The sequence below is a fragment of the Nyctibius grandis genome, chromosome 3 (assembly GCF_013368605.1).
Source record: "Nyctibius grandis isolate bNycGra1 chromosome 3, bNycGra1.pri, whole genome shotgun sequence".
Classification (NCBI taxonomy): domain Eukaryota; kingdom Metazoa; phylum Chordata; class Aves; order Nyctibiiformes; family Nyctibiidae; genus Nyctibius; species Nyctibius grandis.
In genome coordinates this window covers 113,280-127,649 of record NC_090660.1, presented here as the reverse complement: position 1 = coordinate 127,649, position 14,370 = coordinate 113,280, and the positions used below count along the sequence as shown (strand labels likewise).

The 14,370-nt window shown below is 43.4% G+C and overlaps 1 protein-coding gene across 4 annotated transcripts in view; it reads right to left on the bottom strand.

The window, feature by feature from the left end:
- The window catches only part of HECW1 (HECT, C2 and WW domain containing E3 ubiquitin protein ligase 1), a 257,027-nt gene that overhangs the window by 158,147 nt on the left and 84,510 nt on the right, over positions 1-14,370 (bottom strand). The window lies entirely within an intron of this gene.

Below are 14,370 nucleotides of genomic sequence, written 5' to 3'. Positions count from 1 at the left end.
GAGCGCACACAACAAAAACTCCTCCAAATAACCAAAACTGCAAACCCACTTCTCACAACCACAGTCACCATGAATTTTCTTCAGCCACACAGAAGCTGGTGTCAGACCTAATAGCTTCACCCACAGCTAGAATTAATACATGGTAGTATTTTCCTTGATGTGGTCCAGGAGCTTTGTTTTCCTGACAAGAGGAGACAAAAACACAGGATGCCACCCGAGGCTGCTCATGGTTCAGTACCAAAAGCAAGAGTACAGCACCTAGTGCAAGGTACGTACGGTGCCTTCCCCATCTCCATCGGGATGTTCACAACCTGACCCACAATGACACTTCTCAATAAAGGGCAAGTTTCACTCTCCACAGGCAATGTGAAAAACCCACGGCCCCACTCCTACCTTCAAAGCCACCCAGACCGTGCCAGCAGGTTACGCACACCAGCGACACTGCGTGACCAAAGCGAAGCTCCGGAGCGAGGAAGCGCTCCTGGACACGCACACCGCTGCCTTCTGCTGCGGTCAGACACACAGCCCTGAGGTGTTGCAATAAATTCATTTTTCTCCCCCCGTTCCTCAAAGCATCTCAATGTTACAGACTTCAGGTCACTTAAGTTTGTGAAGGGGAAGCAAGATAGTAAATTGATGTACCTGAACTGCCTGGCTCACACATCGTGCAAAACCTAAACTGAGTCACACAAAGTATTTTTTGCACAGAGACAGGATGCGTTGTGATACCTTCACACATCCAAATGAGAAAGAAAAGTCTCACTCAGGGTTTATAGGAAGCCTGGGTTTATAGAAGCCCCAGCCGCCAGCACCCCATCCAGGCACAAACACCCCGCGAGGCCGGGGAGCTCCAGGGCCGCGCTGCTCCCAGGGCTCCGGCCACCTATGGGGTATGTGCACCCCAGCTCCAGGACAAGGGGCACGTGGACCTGTGTGTGTTCAAACTTTAAAAGCTCTAGATAGGAAAAGCACTATCTTACACATGATTAGATTTACTCAGGGGTACATTTATGTTAAATAAAGTGCTTCGGAAGTGTAATTACAGTTGAGTGCACTTCAGGTGAACTGGAGAGCCTGTGATCAGACAGACTACCATTGCTCTGGTGAACGCTGTTTTCTGGATTTCCCTGTGTCTGTCTCTGCTCACCTATGAACTCCTGTCCTTACATTTAGATTGCACATCTCCTGGCACTTTTGTTCCGTTTTCACGTGGCACTCACACAGCATTTGCCCTCCTCTTCTCAGTCCATGACCGAGTCTGCCAGTTGCTATTGCAATAGGAGTCTAAAAAGCACTTATTGTCAGTAGATGCATACACAAATACATCATCTCAAGGGCCAGGAAAATCAGTTGTATCATGTTTTGAGCCTCTATGATGAAGAAGTGAAAGGAACAGACTAAAGAATACAGGAGCTGTGTTGTTTGTGTTGAGACTATTTGCAACCGGAGTACCCATTCTTTTTCTGGCTGACAACAACAGAGGTTTTCAACAAAATTAGCCCTGCATCCCCAGAAGATGAGTAGTTTCTTCTGAACTCTCTGTACAAGATTAGCATGATTCAGGAGAAAAGCGAAAAGTAAAGAGGAGAGTCCCCTGGGCAGTGGAGCTTTCCCAACCTATTTCTCCTTCTGAAAACACAAGAGAATTCAAGTTGATTTGATTAATGTTTACTCTCTCTCCTGGTGCCTGTTTTTACCTCTCTCACCTCTAACACCTTCTGTTTCATCACCCACCCTTTAACATTAAGATTTCTCGTTTGCTATCCAGCTCCTGTGCCTCAACACTTCTCCCCTCAGGTTTCTTATCTCCCTCATTTCTGCTATTATTCCATTTCCCCTTCTCCTCCTCCACTTTTCATTTCCTTCTGGTTTGTCCCTCTCTGTACAGAAGCAGTTGCTAGCCTCTGCAGCTGATGCTTGACCCCCCCCATCCTGCCTCTTAAGTAACGTCTGGGGGCACCTTCTGGATTTTTCTGCTTACCATACAAGTATATTAACATCATCTTTATGCATGCCGTGCCCTGCCTGAAGCGATCCTAAGACTCACATCCTGCTGGTACCTGCTACCTTGCTTCAAGTCCCTCCTCAAAAACACTTTGTGCAGTAAGTGTTTAGGTAATAAAAAATAAAACCCTGGTCGTGGTAGAGCTGGCACGAAAACAGCTAAAATCCATCCCTGTTTTACATGCCTACATACGTGAGCACACACCTGCTTGTACACGATGACATTGCTACGGTGTCCCTGCCTCCTGCTGCTGCCCACACTTCCTACATCGCTTGCTCTTAGTCCGTGAACCGCTCAAGTGAAGATCAGTATTTGCATCCCTTACCCCTGTACTTGCAAGCGCTAGTAAACACGACAGAAAACTTTAATTTGCTCTGCCTGAACGCCATCACTCTGCTCTGACTGCCACAGATCACTAACGCCTGTGCCTGCAAAGCAGCACGCTTCAAGTGTGACAAATGGCTGCTGGACCTCTCTTGAGCTGGCAATCTCCTCAGCTTATCTGATGAATTGTGACACAGAAACATCCAACTATCTATTAGCAGCACCAGCAGCATCTTCCCCCAGTTGCTCAGTGCAATGACCAGTATCTACAAACTACAGCTTACATCTAATTGGAAAAAAAAAAAAAAAAAAAAAAAAAAGAAGAAAAGCAAGCAGCAAGCCCAGCAATGACAAGATCCTACTGTCAACGATAAATACCAGACCCTTTTACTCCTGTTTCTAAACCACCTACCGGAATCTTAAGGCTCTGCTGCCATGACACTGACCCTCCTAACTGCTCTGCAGGCAGCAGCCAAGGCTCAGCACCCTCGTTACACCCTGGGCCCCACTTGTACCCTCTTCTCACTACAGGTATAACCACGTGCTACAGAACAACGAACTGGCACTGTCTATGTCAAAGCCATGAATTTATTACCGTATTAAACACTGGGCTTGGATAGTTTATTAAACGTGGAAGTTATGGTAAAGAGGTGTTTGAGAGGTGGATCTCTCTATAAAAGGATTTTGCAAGCTCTGGGCCACGCTGTGACACACCAGACTTTTACTGGCTTTCCCATAAACACACAGGCATTAACACAACAGCATCTCAGTGTGCTGTAATTACAAGTGCACCATCCACTTCTTCAAAGCAATATTCACAGACCACGTTGTTAATGGAAGATATAAAAAGGAAAAGACTGAAAATCTTTTTTTCCTCCTTGGAAAAAAAAAATCCCAACCCAGAAGCGTTATTTCTGCTAACTGGTTGGCTCCAGCGTGCTCTGCATAAAACCTCTCAGGGAGCACCTGCACCAAGTCTCAACGGGCATGTTCTTGGGAACCCAAAAAGCAGGTAACCAAGGCCACCTCTGGAGTTATAAGCAAGCTAAAGATCTAGACAAGCTGAAATTTTCTACACAGATAAAATGTAAAGCCACGATGATTACTGGATACTAGTAATCACTAATTATTTCTCTGGCAGTCCCCTTTCACAGCATTTCAAGCTGGCTATAAGGAAAAGAGACTTTTATACTCAGTAAAAGTGATAAATAGGATAATGAATCAAGCAGATAGAAGACAACACCAGGCTTTACAAAAGGCCACTGAAGAATGCAAGTGCTATTTCTAAAGCAGACAGATTTGAGAAGGACACATTCAGAAGAGCAGGACACATTCACCAGAGGAAAAAAATCAGCTTGTCTTCATAGAAACCTGCCCACAGGAACAGCAGCCCAGTACGTCCTACCTGGACCACTAACTCTCCACTCCTTGCCACGCACCATCTTCTAAATGGGAAGGGCAAGGTGAAACGTGTTTGTAAAAACAGATCACTTAAATCATTCCCAAACAGGGTCAGACCAGCAATGCTCCATCTTCCCTTGAAGTATATGAGCTACATGGGTTTGAGCTAGAACAGCCCTGCAGAATGCAGTCTGCAGAGGGGGATATTTTTAATGTATATTACATCATTATAAATAGAGCTGAGAGCTAAATCCTGGAACTAGCCCACAGTACCAATTCTAATTCAGCTTGGGCCCGATTCCAGACTATGCGTGCAAACACCCGTCTGAATGCACAACTGGCTGTTATGAACGCAGAATTATTTCTTGTGCTCATGCATGCATAATTTACACGCATTAATTTGGATACCAAAGTAATTCCCTAGCAGAATTCCAGTGATCAGATTTAACTTGAAGACTGCTGTTAAAAAAAAAATAATCACAGTAGTATATTCTTTAGCCACATAAAAAGGAAGTAACTGAGAAATTCATTGCTGTTTTTATTACTAAAAAAACCCTTCAGTATAAACCTGTCATTTTGCCAGCTGACTCCTGGGTTTTTTCCTCCCCCAGATCCCCCAGTTAATTTCCCCCATACTATTTAATTTCTACTAATATATACTCTAGGTTGTGTCATATAAGCACAGCCATCCATTAAAAATAATCAGCAGCACATGAATACTGGTAAGCGGCACGTTTTCTGTCAGGTGTATTCAAGTTTCATGCTTACATGCACAAAAGCCAAAACTCCTCCCAGGAGCCAACACTTGCCTTCTCAGTTTTGAAGTGAAACGCCAAGCAAGTGAACCCAGTGAACCACGAGCGACCTATGAACCATAATTTAAGATCTAACTCTTACTAAAGAAATCAGGAAAAGGAGGTTACACAAATTGTGCTGATGAACAAGCAAAGTGGAATTATTTATCTATCTCCAGGTAATTCTCATGATAAAGCTGTTTGCGTCCTTTCCAAAATAAACCAATCAACATTGATTAAACATGTATCAGGTCAGCTGCCTGCAATATTGCACATAGAAATCATGCAAAATCATCACCGAGCACACACTTAGCACAGGAGTACCTGGCAACAGGACCCACACAAACACAGATTGATTTTTCCATACACTGTTACCACACTGATCTTCCCTTTCTGTCACCTTTATTTAAAAGGGAAAGGGGGTATTTTTTAAGTTACAAGAGATTTTTAAGAGAACTGTATATTTTGGAAAGTGTGAGGCTTGTTTTTTAATAACTCACTTCTACCAGTCTGAGCGTTTGCTTCCGTAATAATTTTCTAAGTCACATACTCAAGATGTTAATATGTCAAGTAGAATCTGAAGACTGGTGTTCATTCAAGGCAAGTAAATTTGTTCTTGACTGTAACTCGGGTAGAAACAGACATTGTGTGTGACAATAAACATGTATGGGAGATGCTTTCGAAAACAATCTCTCATGAAATAGGCTTCCAGAGCCACTGATTCTGCATAAAAGCCACAAAATACAATCCAGGATTTCCCCTGCCGCTTTCACTGCCCTTCACTACTGTTCACTGGGATCAGAAGATGCTTAGAAATGTGCTGACACCCTTTATATTCCATTAGCAGAGGTGGAAATTACCTTACCAAAACCAAAGCTGTTGTGATTTCCATTCAAGCAAATCATGGCATATTCTTAACTACATGATTAAAACTATCAAAGGTAGTGCTGGAACATTCATTCTGCATTTCAGCCTTTTTAAGGAAACAGAATCCAGCAGTAATTAATTTTGCAATTTGAACAAATATTTATATTACCATGTTGCATCAGCTTTGATTTATTTTTTATGTATAAATAAAAAACGTGTGTACACACACATAACATGTATGCACATATATATGTATCCTTATTTGTCAGCATAACTTATACATGATGTCTCCCCACAGATTTTTAATTAAAAAGCAGTACATACCATGAGAATAGCTTATTAAAGTGAGATTGTGTTTATGGTAATTTAAAAGATAAGGCCCTGCTCATTAAATGAATTGAAAGGATGCATTTTTCCATCACAGAACACTTGTGAGCATCTCACCTTGCTTTGATTGATACGTTACGCCTGGCAGTTTTTCCAGCCAACACGGTGTCTTTCAGCCTAGTGGAAAAATGCTCTGCAGGTCTTACTCAGAGGTAACAAAGGAACAGATCTGAGTTGTGAGCAAGAGTACTGTGAATACCTGGCCAGAAAACGCTGTTATCTGAGTGTTCAAGGGGGTCTGAGGTGAGGGGATAAACAGCAGAGTTAGTAAATAAGATTTAATTGCAGCTTTTATAATATTTGGTATTCTTAAAACACCCAACCCTGGAGCTGTATAAACAAGTAAAAATATTTCCTTTCTATATTGTGAGTTCCTAGCTTTAATTTTTCAGAGAATCTGGGAAAGGCCAACCCCAAATGCCTAAAACGCACAAGACACATTTTTAAGAGGTTTTCCTTCCCACAAACCTCATTTTTTCATAAGACAATTTCTTAGCTTCTGGTTCTTGACTCATATTTTTAAACACTTGGGGTGAGCAATAAAGAATTGGAGATAAAAGAGCCCAAGACGCAAGCGGAGAGCTCGCAGAGGAAGAGACTCGTGCCTTGGCCTGCACGCTGCGTGGTGGGATGCCACACCACACACCAGCTCCCGTGGAGCTGCCCTGGCTGCCCCCTTCCAGCTCACAGCACGGACGCACCTGAAAGCCAGGCAGATGAAGAGCACATCCAGAAGAGACCGAATGAGGCATGCAGGAACCTTAAGACATTTGTCATTCACAGAAATGCTCTTTCCCTAACCAACTCCTGCCTTGCAGACAGCACAGCATTTCTCATCTAACCATCAATGTAACTTCAACTGAAAACACGGCATAAGACTAACAAAACCTTTAAGAAGCCCGGCGAGAGCTTTTCCTTCCAGAGACACAGTCCCACACCCACACTGGAAGAACACAGCCAAGGAGATGCTCTGGAGCGATACACATTTAGGTGATGGTTGGTTTTAACACAGTTGGGCCTACAGTAATTCTCCTCCCTTTCATTCCTGGATTTTTTGGATGCTTGAGGATTGACAGTTGTGTTGCACAAGATTGCATCCCACTGAGACTTGTCAAATGCACCCAGCCTGGGAATAAATATTAGTCTGGGTCCTGCAAACATCTGTACAGGTGAATAACTCAGAGCGTGCCTGAGTGCAAAGCCATTTACTTGCCAATATGTTTATATGGGTATGAAAAATGTGAAGAAATAATTTTAACAGTTTATCACTCAAGAAAACCTTAGTGGAATTCCATATGTAGAAACGAAAAGACACTTTATTACCTCAAGTGCCTTCTCCCTTCCAAACAAAAAAAGCTCCTTCAGACAAAAAGAAGTGGTTTCACTGCCTCAGGAAAGGTTTCCAAAACATTCTTACAGTGGAAAGCTTTAATAAAATAATTACAGAGATCACACAGGCAGTTCCAACAATTCTTTCTTCTGCAATAAATGTGCTACAAAAGCAACATAAACCCATTAACATGTACTGGCCATTTTATCCACTTTGTCATAGCAGTTTTACACCCGCCTGTAGATCTGGAATCAAAGCAGTTCCATCAGGTCAGCAGTGATGCAATGAAGTAGGGAGCCAGACCTCTCACATTCACACATGGTTCCACTCTAGCAGAAAGTAAAACGAGCACTACATTTTCCAAAGGCTAAAACTCCATGTTTTCTTCCTAATAACAGCTTTAATTACTCATTAATTTATTATGAATAGCTATAAGCAGTGAAATTCCAAGAGATTCATCTGGCGTACAGAGATCAAAAAGAGTCCTTTTGGCAAAAAGTATTCCACCCTCCTCATTATGCAGCTTTTGCCTTTTCCCCACCAGTAGCTGCATTTTAAGAAATATGTGCCCATATATGAACCAGGTTTAAGAATGAAAAGTCTCTGGAGGAAACTGGAAAAGCTTCCCATCGGATTTCATCAGATCGTGAAGATCCTGGTCCCTTAGTCCACAAGCAGAATCTGTAGCAGTATCAGAAGCAACGGATAGGATCAGGACCCCATTGTAGCAGCAGCTACAAAAACACAGGTGAAGAGAAAATAACTGCTCAAAAATGCTTAATTTCAAAAGAAAAGACAGAAAGTGGAAATATGAATTATCCTTACTTTGTAAATGGTGAAATACCCTTTGCATACCACGCTTTCTGGCATTCTGCAAGCCCTCACAAGTAGACCCCTTGTCATTTAAGCACTGACCCACTGCCTTCGTTTTAAGGCCATCTTTCCTATCTTTTGAAATATTTCTGCCCTTTGAATTATGAGAGCTCTGACCTCTGAAGCTAGGAACAGAAAGCCTGTCAAAACCCAACATATATTCAAAAGATAATGCGATAAAGTGTGACCAAAAAAACCAATTCTCCTTGAAAAACAATCATCTAGTCATACAAATTCTTGTTACCCTCTAAGTATTTTTATATTTGGAATCAAAGAAGCCACAAAGTGTTTTCAAGACCTTTACTCACCTTCTTTTGAAAACGTCATTTACTCGTAAGTGCTATAAGGCGATAATGATGAAAAGCAGTTTTGTTTTCCCATGCTTACTCCAAAATCTCTTCTGATCACTTAGTAGTGATCAGCTATACATCACTGCTGTACAGCTTTCATGATGCCATCTCACAGTTATCACTCCACCCCCAGGTCGTTCTTGCTCTACCAACAAACAGAGTGGATTCCAGCTCCCAATATTCCGTGTGAGAATCAGCTCTGTTTCACACCCGGCTGACGGAAGCCATGACAGATCCTTATATGTTACAAGCTATTACGAATTACAGCTAATTAAGATACTCTGAAAAATGACTTATTACTGGTACGAATTACAGCTAATTAAGATACTCTGAAAAATGACTTATTACTGGTAGACTCCAGCTCAGATACGGTAATCTCCTAATTTTATCTTTGTGAAATCCAGTAAGTCAACAGACTCCTTGGAAAGTCACCTACGAGTTCCCTGACAGCTACCAATTGTTCACTTGGGATTCAGGAAATAGCTTTTTTTTTTCTTTTATAAAATCTTAATAGTTGCTTCTTCTTGAGGTTAAACGGATCTTACAAGACACATTACATGTCACAGCCCCTGGTCTACCCTCCAAGTTACTACAATCCAGGTAGCAACTGTTAACACCATACTGAGCTGGAACAAAAATGCCCTGAACTGTCTTCATTCTGGGTACTTATGAAGAGTCACAGGGATACGGAGAAGCCATACAAATATTGTAGCCCATCCACCAGTTTTTTTATGAATTGAGCACAAAGCACAAGGAAAAGAGGTCTCTTCCAACCTGACTGATTCTGTGTGAGCAGGCACAGCTTCCACAGGGACTCTCCAGGGCTGAAGGCAGCCTTCTGATCACCAGCAGCGGGCAGACCAGCATCTCCTGCTGTGCACCAGTACAGAGGCACTTGACTTTTACACGGAGCCTCCCCTCTCTGCACACAGGATTGAGCTGGGACTGGTTTTATTTCATTTCATGCCAAGTTCTCACTAGTGTTTTTGTTTCTGGTTTTGGTGCCAGATCTTTTTTTGCTTCTTGAGCAGATGTGGAGAACGCACTTGGGGTTAGCAGCTCCTTGTCAAAGTTCCTGGCTCAAATGCTCGTCTCTTAAATTGCCTTTGACGAAACCAGTCTCTACCTATGGTCGTCTAAGAACCGCTGTTTGTGAAGGGAAAGAAACCAACTGTCCCGTGTAAAATGAAACCAGGATTTCTACATATCTGTTTCCTGAGATAGAGGCTACAGAGTTCCTGAAAGCTTCCTTTTTCCACAGAATAACACAAATTTAATGTATTCTACTTGACAAACAATACCACAGACAAGTTAAAAATTAAGATATGATCGTCAAAAAGAAAACAAGTAGGTCAGGGTGTCTCCTGGTAACTACTCTGAGGCTAATAAAGTTGTAGAAATGAATTTGGCCCACGTTCACCATGTATTTAAAGCTGATTACAAAAATTAGGCTACCAACAATTTAAATGTCAGTGGTTACAAATACCGAGCTTTCCTTTTTCTGAAAATTACAACTTGCAGACACCACAAAATTACTTTCTCACACAGATAAAATACTTAGATTAGCTTCATTGCTATCCTCCTTTCCCTTAAAGCATAAGGCAGCGATTTGCACGTCTCCATGGAAAGGATGAGTAGCCCAAAAGTGAAAATACAAGCTGGTAATTTTACAGATTTCTCAGATTCAAAGTTCTGCAAAGCAACTCCGAAGCAACAAGACCCTCAAGTCAGAAAGCTATGAATACCCAGAAGTGATCAAACCTTCTGACTTGCTTTTGTTACACCCTCATCTTTGTTGTTGCTACCACAAGGGCATTGGAGGAGGACAGACATCGGACGCTTTGAAAGCTGGTCCTAACCCAACAATGCAGGCTGGATAAAAAGCAGCCCCAGGACACTGCCCAACAAACAGCCCTCAGTATCTCGCAGTAAATCACTAAATGCTGATGAAGAGACCACCCCTGGCGAAGTTATTAACCTCCATCCTTACAGCATCACCGAAGCCTGGAGTTGCAGTGTGTAGCATCACGCACCTTTAGCCTTGCTCCCAGCCCCAGGCACGCAGACAAGGTTCAGCTTTACGAGCCAGCCCAAGGCAAGGGGCTACATTTCTTCAGGGCTGATTTAAAGCCCTCAAAAATAAAACAAGCAAGCCAAGTCAGGGCCTAGAGAGACAACACTGCTGACACTGCCCAATTGCTATTGTGCTTCCTTTCAAAAGGCAGCACAGAGGCTCGGGTTCAGCTTTTTTTCTCTTCTCCTCACAGCACGTGCCAACCTGACCCATGACTTTGCCCACACTATTTTTTTTGCACTGAAGAGATGGCAATACCCGGTGCAGACTGCTCTGCTGGTCCAGACAGTGGGAGTAAGGGAATTATTTAATTGGTAATTGAGCCCTGAAGTACGCACCTAAAAGAAGAAAGCCTAAGGCTAGGTGAAATTTAATTCAGTCTCTGAACTAGAGAGAACTTCCCTGATTCTATTACTCCAGACACTGAACTCGCCTTCCACGACAATAGAGCATTTCTGTGCAAACCTCACCAAAGAAGTCGCTCCAAACATCACAGACAAGTCATTATTTTGAGAAACTGTCACTATAGAGGGGCAAAAAAAGTACTAAGAAAACACTAACACAAGCCTTTTTTAAGTGTCTCCTACAAATCATGGAGGTGGCAGAAATAGCAATAGAAAAAGATAAACCCAGGTTTTATTTTAAGTTTGCATTTGAAAGCAAGTCCTGTTGAGATCCAGGCAATTATTTTGTAAGTGATATGAGAGAATGGAGCTTTTTTCTCCTCCTGTAGCCACCCGTGTTTTTCTTTCCCCCCTACACACACAGCTTGTCACCATCCAACCGATGCCTGTGCTCTGAGAACCGTAACTCCAGTGTGATTTCTGACAAATATGCCTAAGAAATGCAGCAGCTCCTGGCACACAGGGAGCAGGAACCCCTGTGCCATCTCCCACAGTCCCAGAGAGGATCGTGTGCTCTGCCCCCACGGCCAGCCAGATCAGCTGGCTGGTGAGGAAAGATGACCAGAGCCTGACCCTCAACGTTGTACCAGCATTTGCTCAGATCTATTCTCAAGTCTAAGGAGCCTCCAGAAGAATAGATGGAATATGCTCTGACCTGTGTTACAGTCATATCCCTTCTTGCTCTCTTCATCAAAGTTATTCTGAAAGCACCTTTAAAGGATCTGGGGAACAGGCACTACAACAGCAGTCACACCTCCCCTCTCCTACTGCCACTCAGAAGGTACAGCTTGGACATCACAGGAAACTGCTGAACTGTGGTTCTTCATCAACTATGTAGGACAGTGGCAAAATCGACTGCCTCTGCCCTCTTCTCTCCTCTAAAATTCACACCTTACACTGAGCTGAAAAAAAAGGAGATAGGTCTACGCCAAGCCCCATCCCAACATTGAAAGAGCACTGGTTAAAATCCTCCAAGGAAAAGTAGTAAAGACTAGTTATTCAGACTGTGATAATTTCTTAATTGTAAATGACTTGACTTCTGTACACACCAATTTCCCTCACCTCACAGGTAAGTACTGTGGAAGTACTGAGCTGGAGGTGCCCATCACCTCTGCCGTCACTACAGTCAGTACAACCTCTTAGCCTCCTTTGAGGACTGTTACACAGCCATGGGGGGATGACTGCTTTTTGTGGGGGTTTCTGGAAGTCCTAAAGTTCACAAAAAATGAGAAAGTCCAGGGGAAAAAGACCCAGGGACAACCATCATAGGATCAGAAGTTAGAGGGGAGGAATCTCCTATAATACCACAGGGCCACCATCTCACACTTTAAATGAAAGGGATGAAGTACTGCTTGTTGTGTGACACTGGAACAATAATCTGAAGAAAACAGATACCTTTATATTTTAAAAACCACCCTGAGAATCACAGAAAAGTAAGTATATTCCCCCAGCATTATAAAAAGAGAAGGAGATGTCGCAGTTTTTCAGCTATGCACTGTCTCCATGTAAAATTCATCTTTCTTCTTTTCCCATTGAGGTCATTTCACAGGATCCCTTTTCCGTAAGAAAACCACAAACATTATCTCCACAGCATTCTCTCAGCCTCAAACCTGTTCAGGGTGGCAGCACACGAGCTTGCATAATTTACCATAGCTAGTTGTTTCTCAACAGATTTTAATGTTTAATTCCCTTCTGCAGGAGCTGAAGCTTTCAGCCACCAGCACAGTGGCCTTGAGGCAGATTTATGTGGCTGTCCATGCACGCAGGTAACACTGTTTGAATTCACAAATCCCTGCAGAAGACCTGGCTGCACATGGTAGTAAGTACCAGTCAGCATCCAGACAATTGGACCTTTTCTGAACATTGAATGGATCTTCTGCTCTACCACGAAACCTGCACAGATAACTCCTGATGGCCAAAGTTCACTACTCCAAACTCTGCATACAGCTCGCAGCAGAACCCACTGGCTTTCGGGCTAGCTGGTTTGTTCTCATGGTAAACAGAGGAAGGATGAAGGAGAGCTGGAGATTATAGCACTGACAGGGACGCAAAACCAGCCAGTTCAGACTTGGCTCTGCCAGAGAACATCCCACACAGTCAGTTTAGTGTCTGTGCTGCAAAACTGGGATAATCGGAGTATTTCTGTGATACCACGACTTGTCTGGCATCTCACACGTCTAGACAGCAAACTCTCATGGCAAGGGTTGTGCTTTATTTTGTGCAACGTGCGTAAAATATAATGGACATATATAGGCCAGTGGTGAGGTCTACATATGTCCAGTGGCATATATAGGCCACTATATATGCCTATATATGGCCAGTGGAAGGCCAGTGGTGTCCTGGGGTGCATGAGGAAGAGTGTGGGCAGCAGGTCAAGGGAGGTTCTCCTGCCCCTCTACTCTGCCCTGGTGAGGCCGCATCTGGAGTATTGTGTCCAGTTCTGGGCCCCTCAGTTCAAGAAGGACAGGGAACTGCTAGAGAGAGTCCAGCGCAGAGCCACAAAGATGATGAAGGGGGTGGAACATCTCCCTTCTGAGGAGAGGCTGAGGGAGCTGGGTCTCTTTAGCTTGGAGAAGAGAAGACTGAGGGGGGACCTCATTAGTGTTTATAAATATGTAAAGGGCAAGTGTCAAGAGGATGGAGCCAGGCTCTTCTCAGTGACATCCATTGACAGGACAAGGGGCAACGGGTGCAAGCTGGAACACAGGAGGTTCCACATAAATATGAGGAAAAACTTCTTTACGGTGAGGGTGACTGAACACTGGAACAGGCTGCCCAGAGAGGGTGTGGAGTCTCCTTCTCTGGAGACATTCAAAACCCGCCTGGACGCGTCCCTGTGTGACACGATCCGGGTAATCCTGCTCCGGCAGGGGACTGGACTGGATGATCTTTCGAGGTCCCTTCCAATCCCCAACATTCTGTGATTCTGTGACAAGTGAGCCCAAACACAGCCAATAGAGTTTTTCTGAAGCTTAACTTACTTCCATTTGACACTGGGATTTTGTGTAACAAGCACATTTACATACCCGAGTTATGAGACTCAGGTTTTACACACTAGTATGTGCTGCTCGTGTTTTCTCACTTAGGAGTACAACCCCTGGCTCTCCTGATTATTTACAAGATGCCTGATGTATTTCTATCGACCGTATGACTCGTTATTTTTGTTGTCTCACTAATAAGGGAGACATTCGCTAACGGAACCCAAATGCAGTGCCTTCTTGTCACATGGCATATACATGTGAGTAGTCAGGAAAACAAGCACAAGGCTTTGATTGCAGAACCTCAAATGAATTTGATAATTAGTATCTGATTCTTGAGAAAATGAATCTGCCCTTTGTCTTGTGGTACTGACTCAAATCTCCTCCCAGGGCATCAAGTACCACACTGCAATCACTAGATCATTCTAAACTTTACAGCACAATTTTTACCCTTTTTGTTTCTGGTGGTTGTTTCACTTCTTTTAACTCTCATTTCCCAGGTGCCTGACTTCCACGTTAGCAGAAAAACAGCAGCTAGGTCAGGCAAGACAACATCTGCAAACTTCACCTCTCCCAGTGCAGA